This window comes from Oncorhynchus nerka, linkage group LG10 (genome assembly GCF_034236695.1).
Source record: "Oncorhynchus nerka isolate Pitt River linkage group LG10, Oner_Uvic_2.0, whole genome shotgun sequence".
Taxonomy (NCBI): domain Eukaryota; kingdom Metazoa; phylum Chordata; class Actinopteri; order Salmoniformes; family Salmonidae; genus Oncorhynchus; species Oncorhynchus nerka.
The window spans coordinates 56,430,980-56,443,305 of record NC_088405.1 but is presented as its reverse complement, the minus strand read 5'-3'; positions in this window follow the sequence as shown (position 1 = coordinate 56,443,305).

Below are 12,326 nucleotides of genomic sequence, written 5' to 3'. Positions count from 1 at the left end.
TTCTCTACTTCAGTTTGATCCTCCTGGTGTAATGGAGGTGATGGAGGTCATTGGTAATTGGTAACTTAAAGATATTAGCAGCAGGCTATGATGAGATTGGTGCCTATTTGATTTCATTGTCTCAAAACCTTTAAGCACAGCTGCACGTTATATAGCAGGCCGGCTGGCCTTCTCTAGTCTATAGTAGGCTCAGTCACTGGTATACTTTTACAAAGCCATTTTGGGTTTACTACCATTTTATTTGGGCATTTCTATTGTTCAGAATTGTGGTGGGTACTCTCTTCGGACATTATCCTGCTACCTGTTTCAAATGTCCAAACTGGGGAAAAAGGGCTTTTATGTACTCTGCGCAATCGCCCTGGAAAGCCTTACAAAATACTTTTAAACTCGAAGAACTTGTCTCGATTGGTGTTTTTAAATCATTGATGAAGGATTTTGAGGCTGATTCCCTGACCTGTCAATGTTTTTAATGGACTGTTTTATGATTTTTTTTATACTATTGTGAATTCGATGTTTTTTTACTAGATTACCTGTAGATTTGAATGTGGTCGGTCTGTAATTGTTGTAATGACTTGGTGCTGCCTATCTTGGCCAGGACGTTATTGAAAAAGAGATTTTAAATCTCATTGAGCCCTTCCTGGTTACATAAAGGTTAAATATATGTTTTTATTAAAAACAATACTCTGGAATTCTTATCTTCACATTGCTGAAACAATCCTCATCCCTCAATAACTTCAAGTGAAGACTGGGGGTCGGACTGATTAACCAAACTACGCAGTAATCTCCTCCATGTAGCCCAACTCTCACACACTCACATGCACACTCACACATTTAAACAAAACAAAATACTTTTTTTGATTAGTGATCAATTCATTTATGCAGTTTAAGTCGGAAGTTTATATACACCTTAGCGAAATAAATTTCAACTCAGTTTTTCACAATTCCTGACATTTAATCCTAGTAACAATTCCCTGTTACAGCACACAGTGCCAGACAGGGAACAACTCACAGTGCCCAACAGGGAACAACACACAGTGCCAGACAGGAAACAACACACAGTGCCAGACAGGGAACAACTCACAGTGCCCGACAGGGAACAACACACAGTGCCCGACAGGGAACAACACACAGTGCCAGACAGGGAACAACACACAGTGCCCGACAGGGAACAACACACAGTGCCCGACAGGGAACAACACACAGTGCCCGACAGGGAACAACACACAGTGCCAGACAGGGAACAACACACAGTGCCCGACAGGGAACAACACACAGTGCCAGACAGGAAACAGTGTCAGACAGGAAACAACACACAGTGCCACAACACACAGTGCCAGACAGGAAACAGCACACAGTGCCAGACAGGAAACAACACACAGTGCCAGACAGGGAACAACACACAGTGCCAGACAGGGAACAACTCACAGTGCCCGACAGGGAACAACACACAGTGCCAGACAGGAAACAGTGTCAGACAGAAAACAACACACAGTGCCACAGCACACAGTGCCAGACAGGAAACAGCACACAGTGCCAGACAGGAAACAACACACAGTGCCAGACAGGGAACAACACACAGTGCCAGACAGGGAACAACACACAGTGTCAGACAGGAAACAACACACAGTGCCACAACACACAGTGCCAGACAGGAAACAGCACACAGTGCCAGACAGGGAACAACACACAGTGCCAGACAGGGAACAACACACAGTGCCAGACAAGGAACAACACACAGTGCCAGACAGGGAACAACACACAGTGCCAGACAGGGAACAACACACAGTGCCAGACAGTGAACAACACACAGTGCCAGACAAGGAACAACACACAGTGCCAGACAGGGAACAACACACAGTGCCAGACAGGGAACAACACACAGTGCCAGACAGGGAACAACACACAGTGCCAGACAAGGAACAACACACAGTGCCAGACAGGGAACAACACACAGTGCCAGACAGGGAACAACACACAGTGCCAGACAAGGAACAATACACAGTGCCAGATAAGGAACAACACACAGTGCCAGACAGGGAACAACACACAGTGCCAGACAGGGAACAACACACAGTGCCAGACAGGGAACAACACACAGTGCCAGACAAGGAACAACACACAGTGCCAGACAGGGAACAACACACAGTGCCAGACAGGGAACAACACACAGTGCCAGACAGGGAACAACAGCAGGGCAAAAACACAACAACTACAGATAAAGGGAACTCAGAGGTCTGGTCTCATGGACCACTGACGTATCTACATTGTAGCTGTACTTACAGTACACTCATCGTTACTTGTGCAACGTAATCATTAGGAGCAGTGTGTTGTTAGGAGACTTGTTTGGTGACGTGTGTAAAAGGGAGGAATGATTGCTCTTGGACGTGATGGAGTTAACAGCTTACGTTAGTCTCCTTTACTATGTTGTTTGACTGTGATTAAATATCACTGATAAACAACGGGGCTGTGAATACTCTATAAATAGCATCTCTGCGCTCCCGTTCTATCCAAAGCTATCTGCTTTTTGGGGAGGCACTAACCACCACTCCAAATGATGCTTTCATTTTTGTTTTTAATTAAAATATTTTAAGAGCCTTACATAAAAGCATTAGTGGTCGCAAGGCTTAGCGCAATACCCATTTATGTGAGATTATGGTAAGAGACATGATGTGGCCATGCAGAGAGAGACAGATAGACAGCACTGGTGAAAACAGAGAGTGATACTGACAAACTGAGAGCTAAATAACCTCACAGTGAGGACACTGTGTGAGGAGAAGTGGAGAGAAGAGGTTGGTGTGTGAGGAGAAGTGGAGAGAAGAGGTTGGTGTGTGAGGAGAAGAGGAGAGAAGAGGACAGTGTGTGAGGAGAAGTGGAGAGAAGAGGACAGTGTGTGAGGAGAAGTGGAGAGAAGAGGTTGGTGTGTGAGGAGAAGAGGAGAGAAGAGGACGGTGTGTGAGGAGAAGTGGATAGAAGAGGACGGTGTGTGAGGAGAAGTGGATAGAAGAGGACGGTGTGTGAGGAGAAGTGGAGAGAAGAGCACAGTGTGTGAGGAGAAGTGGAGAGAAGAGGACGGTGTGTGAGGAGAAGTGGATAGAAGAGGACGGTGTGTGAGGAGAAGTGGATAGAAGAGGTTGGTGTGTGGGGAGAAGTGGATAGAAGAGGACGGTGTGTGAGGAGAAGTGGAGAGAAGAGGTTGGTGTGTGAGGAGAAGTGGAGAGAAGAGGTTGGTGTGTGAGGAGAAGTGGATAGAAGAGGATGGTGTGTGAGGAGAAGTGGAGAGAAGAGGTTGGTGTCTGAGGAGAAGTGGAGAGAAGAGGTTGGTGTGTGAGGAGAAGTGGAGAGAAGAGGACGGTGTGTGAGGAGAAGTGGATAGAAGAGGACGGTGTGTGAGGAGAAGTGGATAGAAGAGGACGGTGTGTGAGGAGAAGTGGATAGAAGTGGATGTGTGAGGAGAAGTGGATAGAAGAGGACGGTGTGTGAGGAGAAGTGGATAGAAGAGGACGGTGTGTGAGGAGAAGTGGATAGAAGAGGACGGTGTGTGAGGAGAAGTGGAGAGAAGAGGACGGTGTGTGAGGAGAAGTGGAGAGAAGCGGACGGTGTGTGAGGAGAAGTGGAGAGAAGAGGACAGTGTTAGGGGAGAAGAGTAGAGAAGAGGACATTGTGTGGGGAGAAGAGTAGAGACGAGGACAGTGTGTGGGGAGAAGAGTAGAGAAGGGGACAGTGTGTGGGGAGAAGTGGAGAGAAGAGGACAGTGTGTGAGGAGAAGTGGAGAGAAGAGGACAGTGTGTAGGGAGAAGCGGAGAGAAAAGGACGTTGAGAGGACAGTGTGTGGGGAGAAGGGTAGAGAAGAGGACAGTGTGTGGGGAGAAGAGTAGAGAAGGGGACAGTGTGTGAGGAGAAGTGGAGAGAAGAGGACAGTGTGAGGAGAAGTGGAGAGAAGAGGACAGTGTGTAGGGAGAAGCGGAGAGAAAAGGACGTTGAGAGGACAGTGTGTGGGGAGGAGTAGAGAAGAGGACAGTGTGTGGGGAGAAGAGTAGAGAAGAGGACAGTGTGTGGGGAGAAGAGTAGAGAAGAGGACAGTGTGTGGGGAGAGGTGGAGAGAAGAGGGCGGTGTGTGGGGAGGAGTAGAGAAGAGGACAGTGTGTGGGGAGAAGAGTAGTGAAGAGGACAGTGTGTGGGGAGAGGTGGAGAGAAGAGGGTGGTGTGTGGGGAGAAGTGGAGAGAAGAGGACAGTGTGTGGGGAGAAGAGTAGAGAAGAGGACAGTGTGTGGGGAGAGGTGGAGAGAAGAGGGCGGTGTGTGGGGAGAAGTGGGGAGAAGGGGACAGTGTGTGGGGAGGAGTAGAGAAGAGGACAGTGTGTGGGGAGACGTGGAGAGAAGAGGACAGTGGTTGGGGAGAAGAGTAGAGAAGAGGACAGTGTGTGGGGAGAAGAGTAGAGAAGAGGTTGGTGTGTGAGGAGAAGTGGATAGAAGAGGACGGTGTGTGAGGAGAAGTGGATAGAAGAGGACGGTGTGTGAGGAGAAGTGGATAGAAGAGGACGGTGTGTGAGGAGAAGTGGAGAGAAGAGGACGGTGTGTGAGGAGAAGTGGAGAGAAGAGGACGGTGTGTGAGGAGAAGTGGAGAGAAGAGGACGGTGTGTGAGGAGAAGTGGAGAGAAGAGGACAGTGTATGGGGAGAAGAGGAAAGAAGAGGACGGTGTGTGAGGAGAAGTGGATAGAAGAGGACGGTGTGTGAGGAGAAGTGGAGAGAAGAGGACAGTGTATGGGGTGAAGAGTAGAGAAGAGGACATTGTGTGGGGAGAAGAGTAGAGAAGAGGACAGTGTGTGGGGAGAAGAGTAGAGAAGGGGACAGTGTGTGAGGAGAAGTGGAGAGAAGAGGACAGTGTGTGAGGAGAAGTGGAGAGAAGAGGACATTAAGAGGACAGTGTGTGGGGAGAAGAGTAGAGAAGAGGACAGTGTGTGGGGAGAAGAGTAGAGAAGGGGACAGTGTGTGAGGAGAAGTGGAGAGAAGAGGACAGTGTGTGAGGAGAAGTGGTGAGAAGAGGACAGTGTGTAGGGAGAAGCGGAGAGAAAAGGACATTGAGAGGACAGTGTGTGGGGAGGAGTAGAGAAGATGACAGTGTGTGGGGAGACGTGGAGAGAAGAGGACAGTGTGTGGGGAGAAGGGTAGAGAAGAGGACAGTGTGTGGGGAGAAGAGTAGAGAAGGGGACAGTGTGTGAGGAGAAGTGGAGAGAAGAGGACAGTGTGAGGAGAAGTGGAGAGAAGAGGACAGTGTGTAGGGAGAAGCGGAGAGAAAAGGACGTTGAGAGGACAGTGTGTGGGGAGGAGTAGAGAAGAGGACAGTGTGTGGGGAGAGGTGGAGAGAAGAGGACAGTGTGTGGGGAGAGGTGGAGAGAAGAGGACAGTGTGTGGGGAGAGGTGGAGAGAAGAGGGCGGTGTGTGGGGAGAAGTGGAGAGAAGAGGACAATGTGTGGGGAGAAGAGTAGAGAAGAGGACAGTGTATGGGGAGAGGTGGAGAGAAGAGGGCGGTCTGTGGGGAGAAGTGGAGAGAAGAGGACAGTGTGTGGGGAGAAGAGTAGAGAAGAGGACAGTGTGTGGGGAGAAGAGTAGAGAAGAGGACAGTGTGTGGGGAGAGGTGGAGAGAAGAGGGCGGTGTGTGGGGAGAAGTGGAGAGAAGAGGACAGTGTGTGGGGAGAGGTGGAGAGAAGAGGACAGTGTGTGGGGAGAAGAGTAGAGAAGAGGACAGTGTGTGGGGAGAAGAGTAGAGAAGAGGACAGTGTGTGGGGAGAAAAGTAGAGAAGAGGACAGTGTGTGGGGAGAAGAGTAGAGAAGAGGACAGTGTGTGGGGAGAAGAGTAGAGAAGAGGACAGTGTGTGGGGAGAGGTGGAGAGAAGAGGGCGGTGTGTGGGGAGAAGTGTAGAGAAGAGGACAGTGTGTGGGGAGAAGTAGAGAGAAGAGGACGGTGTGTGGGGAGAGGTGGAGAGAAGAGGACGGTGTGTGGGGAGAAGTGGAGAGAAGAGGACAGTGTGTGGGGAGAAGTGGAGAGAGAAGACAGTGTGTGAGACTTGAAGGTAAATACAAATAGAAGTGAGCAGGAAAACAAACATGACAAATAGAAAAATAAAGGTTTGGGAAAAAAACATGATAAAGAGATGAAAGTTGAGAAGAGGGATAAAAGAGAAGAAGATAAAGAAAGTAGAAAGAGAGAAAAAGATCCGTGTGATTTTACAGCGAGGTCCCAGTCCTGTGCTGAGTGAGAGAGAGAGAGAGAGAGCTGAGGAGTGGGCTCATTTTCACAGAAGGGCTTTGCAGCTAGCCCAGGTGTGAATCCCTGAGGAGCAGCTCGTGATCCAATGCTCATCTTTTCCCATTCCCTCTGCTTCTTTCATTCGGTCTCTCTTCGCTCTCTCACTCACCAAGCTGGCTTCAGCTCTGCATGGATAGAGAAAACAGCCCTTTAAACTCTGACTCACATATGCATAATGCATGGTGAACGTGCATAATCACCAGGTGTCTCAATTATCACCCCCATGCATTTAACTGTTTTCATTATTCTTCCTCCTCCCTTCCCCCAGCAGCTCCACACTCAACTCTCCTCCTGTATCCTCCTCCCTCTCTCCATCCCTCTGTCTCTCTCTCTTCTCTCTTCTGTCTTCATGCTAATGGCCTAGCCTCCAGTGATACCACCCACGTTGTCTGCCACTGCCCAACAAGGGCCAGTCAGCTCGCACACACAGCCAGTCTCCCAGCCATACTGGAGAGTTACATTTAGATGTATTGGCCCCCGGGGGCAGAAGTTTACCCTTATCAGCTGCTCCTAGCAGGCCTCTGCTCAGGCACTCTCTGTCCCTACCAGCTGTAGAGCCTCATTAAATCATCTGCATGATTAAAGCAAACTAATACATGAGAGGACACCAGTTCACTGAGCAATGGGACGCTCTTAACTGGGTACATTAGAAAGAGAGTGTCTTCAGACGTGAGTTCTACTGGATTGAACTCCTGGCCCTGTGGATCAGAGGGCTGAGGTTCAGACTAATATCTCTGTCAGGGCGACTTTCCGCATAGAGACGCATTACTGTAACGCATATGGATCAAATCTGTGATGTAACCTTAAAAAAGGGAAGCATATATAAAGTGTTGAAAACAGAACTGAGTAAAACTACAGTAAAAAGTTAACATTTTGCCAGATCCCCTCTCTGTCACGTCCTGATCTGTATCACCTGTCTTTGTGCTTGTCTCCACCCCCCTCCAGTGTTCGCCCATCTTCCCCATTATCCCCTGTGTATTTATACCTGTGGTTTCTGTTTGTCTGTTGCCAGTTAGTCTTGTTTGTCATGCTTACCGGCATTTGTCCTGTCAGCTCCTGTTTTTTCCCAGACTCTCTTTTTCTTGCCCTCCTGGTTTTTAACCTCTGCCTGACCTGACCATGATTCTGCCTGCTGTCCTGTACCTTTGCCTCTGTTGTTGTAATAGACATTGTTACTTCGACACGGTCGGCATCTGGGTCTTACCTTATCCTGATAGTATGAACTGGCCATGACTGACCCAGCAGACCCGGGGCCAGCTGCGCGACGCCATCTCCTCGCAAGGACCCACCATCGGGAGGCATGAGGAACTGCTTCGTGGCCTTATGGAGGGGGTCCAAACGTTGGCTGAACGCCATGACCAGGCATTGGACGGTTTGCTGGAGCAATTCCGCAGGTTGTCTGGGAGGCAGCCTACCACGGTGGTAACCCCAGAGCCCCTCAGTAACTCAGCTGTTAGCAGCGGCATCTCATTGCCCCCCCCCCCCCCACCCGGATTGCTTCAATGGAGAGTCGAGCACCTGTCTGACGTTTCTAGCTCAGTGTGCCCTCATTTTTGAGCTTCTGCCCTCCTCCTTCCCCTCGGATCTCATCACACTGATGTCCGGGAGGGCTCTCACCTGGTCTACTGCTGGTCTACAGCTGGCCATATGCGTTAGTCTGGACAGATTCGTGGCAGAGGTGAAGAATGTTTTTCACGCCCCGTTCTCCAGGGGAGAAGCTGCCCAGAGGCTAATCCAGCTTTGGCAGGGCTCCTGCAGTGTGGCACACTATGCAAAGGATTTCCGCACGTTGGCAGCGGAGAGTGCTAGGGACCAGGAAGCACTGTTCGATATGTTCCTGCATGGCGTCTCGGAGGAGGTCAAGGATGAGCTTGCTGCTCGGGAGTTAACTACGGATCTCGATCCCCTCATCGCTTTGATCATCCGAATCAATGTGCGACTATGGGAAAGACAGAGGGAGAGGAAATTCAATCTCGCTCGCACTCCCAGGGATCCCACCTTGTCTCCGAGTCAACCCGGAAGCTCCTGGTGGTCTCGTTGCTGAGAGGACCCAAGAATTCCCGACCTGCCCCAAAGGCTGCCGAAAACGGCCGAGTCACCGCTTCCTGAGCCTTTGCCACTAGGCAGAGCTGGGCTGTCGCCAGCGGAATGGAAATACAGGATCCACACGAAGAGTCTGTATTGCGGGAGTCTTGGTCATTTTGTGTCCCCTTGTCCTCTAAAGAAGCCAGGCTCACCGGTAACAGCAAGGACTCTGGTGGGCCATATGGAGAACGTTTCTGTTTCCCCTGCTCGCACCCCTTTTCATGCCATTCTGCTGTGGGGAGACCAGTCCAAATCTCTCCGGGTTCTCATTGACTCTGGGGCCGACGAAAGTTTTTTGGACGCTACCCTGGCGTCTGAGCTGAACATCCCCACTCAGCCCTTCTCCATTCCCATGGACGTTAGAGCGCTGGACAGGCGCTCTATAGGCCGAGTCACCCACAACACCACTCCCATCCACCTACAGGTGTCAGGGAACCACAGCGAGGCTATCCAGTTCCTGCTCATCAAGTCCCCTCTGATTCCCGTGGTATTGGGATTCTATTGGCTCCAACAACACAATCCCCTCATTAACTGGTCTACTGGTGCCATCATGGGCTGGAGCCCGTTTTGCCAAACCCATTACCTGAAGTCAGCACAATCTGACGTCTTCCTGGAGGCTCAGAAGTCGCCCTGGACCCTTCCGCCATTCTGCGGAGTACCAGGACCACCAGGAGGTGTTCAGCAAGGCCCAGGCCAAGTGGATTCCGCCGCACCGACCATATGACTGTCGGATTGACCTTCTCCCTACCACCACGCCGCCCCGGGAACGTCTGTGCTCTCTGTCGGGACCGGAGACCAAGGCTATGGAGACCTACATTGGGGACTCCCTAGCTGCTGGATGTATCCGTCCCTCTTCCTCTCCCGGGGGCGGGCGCTTCTTCATCGTGGAGATAAAAAACATGACCCTGCGCCCGTGCATTGACTACTGGGGACTCAACGACATTATGGTTAAGAACTGTTACCCGCTCCAGGGGGCCACTGTGTTTTCCAAGCTGGATCTACGGAACGCCTACCACCTGGTGCGGATGTGAGAGGGGGACGGGTGGAAGTCCGCCTTCAACACGACCAGTGGCCATGTACAAGCGTTTGTCCATGGAATTTGACCTCTGTCTGACCTGACCCTGCCTGTCATCCTGTACCTGTTGCTGTAATAAACATTGTTACTTCGACACGGTCTGCATCTGGGTCTTACCATATCCTGATACTCTCAGTGGTTACAGTCAGAGTAAGGTGGGTGGCCAAATTCATTATAACTGGTATGATTCATGTTTTGACCTTTTCAAGGGTAAAGTCTGCCAATTCCACATCCTGTTGAACATATCGTTTGTAACACATTATGCAGATAATAGAGAGAATAAGAGAATTGTATCTGAGAGCCTTAATCACTTAGTCACTAATATCTGGTGGCTAATGCTTGGGTCCCCTGTGATCACTGAAGCCTCGCTGTGGAATTGTTTGTCTCCTCTCGCCTCTCTTATACAGAGCAGCTAGGGTTACGTGCCTTGCTCAAGGGCACATTGGTAGATTTTTCACCAAGTCAACACGGGGATTCAAACCAACAACCTTTTGGTTACTGGTCCAATGCTTTTAACCACTAGGCTACCTGCCACCCATTTAGGACAGTGCCTAGCACCCAGCCAGTAATCCCCCGTCCCAACCCCAATTCTGTCCTCTCACCTGTGGTAGAGGACAACCCTCGGTTCACACCATTCAGCCTTCATCTATCAACTCGCTAAGCCCGTCTGTCAACAGACGCCCTGGCAGCGCCTGCAATGCAGATATTAATATGATACATTCTAATCTACCTAGTGGACACATAAATAAGCCTACAGATGCCCCTCACATGCCATGTGGACGTGGGTGTTGGGGGAGACCACTGCAGTATGAAGAGGGAGGGGAGAGGGAGGGGAGAGGGAGGAGAGAGGGAGGCAGGAGGGAGAGTGTGAGTATCTCCTCTCCTCTGTCTCTCACTGTCACCTGTCTGTTAGATCTGTGAAGATGATGTGACGCAATGTCCCATCCAGCTTCTCTCACACACACGTTTCATGGAAAGACACAGCCAATGAGAGAAGAGACACAGACACTTCAGGGTAATCCGCCTGTGTGTCCTCAACTGCTCTTTACGGTACTTGAGTGTTCCTATGTGTCTGAGAAATCTTGATCAGATACTCAGGCTCTGGAGTGTGTGGGTAGACAGAGAGAAATTAAATGAGTCACTCCCCACTGGGCACAGACGTCAATTCAACGTCTCTTCCACGTGGGTTCCACGTCATTTCATTGAAACAACGTTGATTCAACCAGCGTGTGAGCAGTGGGTCATCAAATGTCCAGATTAATTCATTCTGGACCTCTGACTCCAGACCATTTACTCAAACACACATTGATTTCAGATGGAGCTACTCAATCATGATGGTGCACAATGGCCGTGCTTTTAGGGGAAAGTTGCGTTGCCATAACCTAAGGATAATAAATGCACATTTCTATGAAAGTAAATGAAGTGGTTCTAAGACCTGTCCACTTGCAGTCCCTTCTCTGTGTATTGGAATGGGTCAGTGCTCATCCCTATTCAGCTATTTGGCAGTCAATACTCATGGTCCTGCCACATGCTGCTAGCTTAAGGGATGAGTTGTGAGTGACTGTAACCTTTACATTCCCAGACTAGGCCAGCTACTGTCATATGATTCTCCTCCTACTTCACTCCTACATCTTCTGTCTAGACTCGCTCGCCTATCTAGACTGGTAGACAGTGTCTCTTCTCCTTCCGGTCCTCTGTTGGACTGGAGCCCATCTCTAGAGGCATGGCTCACAGAGCACTTAGTCACACCGCCACTCACTGGGCTGTGGGTGTGCAGGATGCATGACACTGGTACTGCAAAGGACGGATTCAAAGTTTAACCGGCGATCTTGGTTTACAGATGGAGGTTTGCTTTTCGAGCTTTTGTCAGTTACTGTTCAACCAGAGGTTTGGGCTAGCGTTAATGTTTGGTTAAAGAGCTGGTGCTGGCTTCGGGTTTATGAGTAAAGTAGGTTGGAAATTAATTTGAGCTGCAGGCAGAGTTAGAGTTGGTGCTATGATCAAGTAGTATACCATACCTTCCAAATATGTAACTTGAAGCTTGTTGCCGATCTATTGAGGAATGGTGTTAAAATAATAACAGTAAAATAGCAGTGTATTGATCTGCGTTTTTCAATAAGTTTCAAAAAAAATGTAAACGCTGTCTTGAACTGTACTTTTATCTGATCATGACAGGTTAGCTGCAGAATGGGCCTCCCAACCTGACATTGACCTGGAAGTGCAGCAACGGAGTGAGATCTGAATGTGGAAGGGGACCATGTAAGAGATTGGGATGCTCGCCTGACAGAGCAGCTTAGACTGGAAGAATAGAGGAAAGAGGGCATTTGAGTGAGGGAGAGAGAGGAAGAGAAAGTGAGGGAGAGAGAGGAAGAGAAAGTGAGGGAGAGAGAGAGAGGAAGAGAAAGTGAGGGAGAGAGAGGAAGAGAAAGTGAGGGAGAGAGAGGAAGAGAAAGTGAGGGAGAGAGAGGAAGAGGAGAGAGGAATGACTGATTTCCCCCATCGACTCCTAATCCAGTTTTCAATAGTCAACTTCACCGAAGCAATTTCACTTCAAAGACTTTGAGACATGGCCAATTACGTCGCATCCAAGATTTCCCTTTGGAATTCAAAAATATATCATTAAAGGGAATTTTAATTAATATAGAGTCACGGGCAGAAAATACATCTTTTAGCTGTCTCTGTGTTCATATGAGGACACAGAATGGATCCCATTCACCGAGGCTCTTTCACAACCATTAAGTCGCTCCTCCAGAAACCATGAACAAATGAAAGTGACAGATCCATTGTAGCATAGAGTGACTTGCTGGGACCCACTCTAGTGAATGTGTGAATCTTATTCAGACTACCAATTCTAGTGAG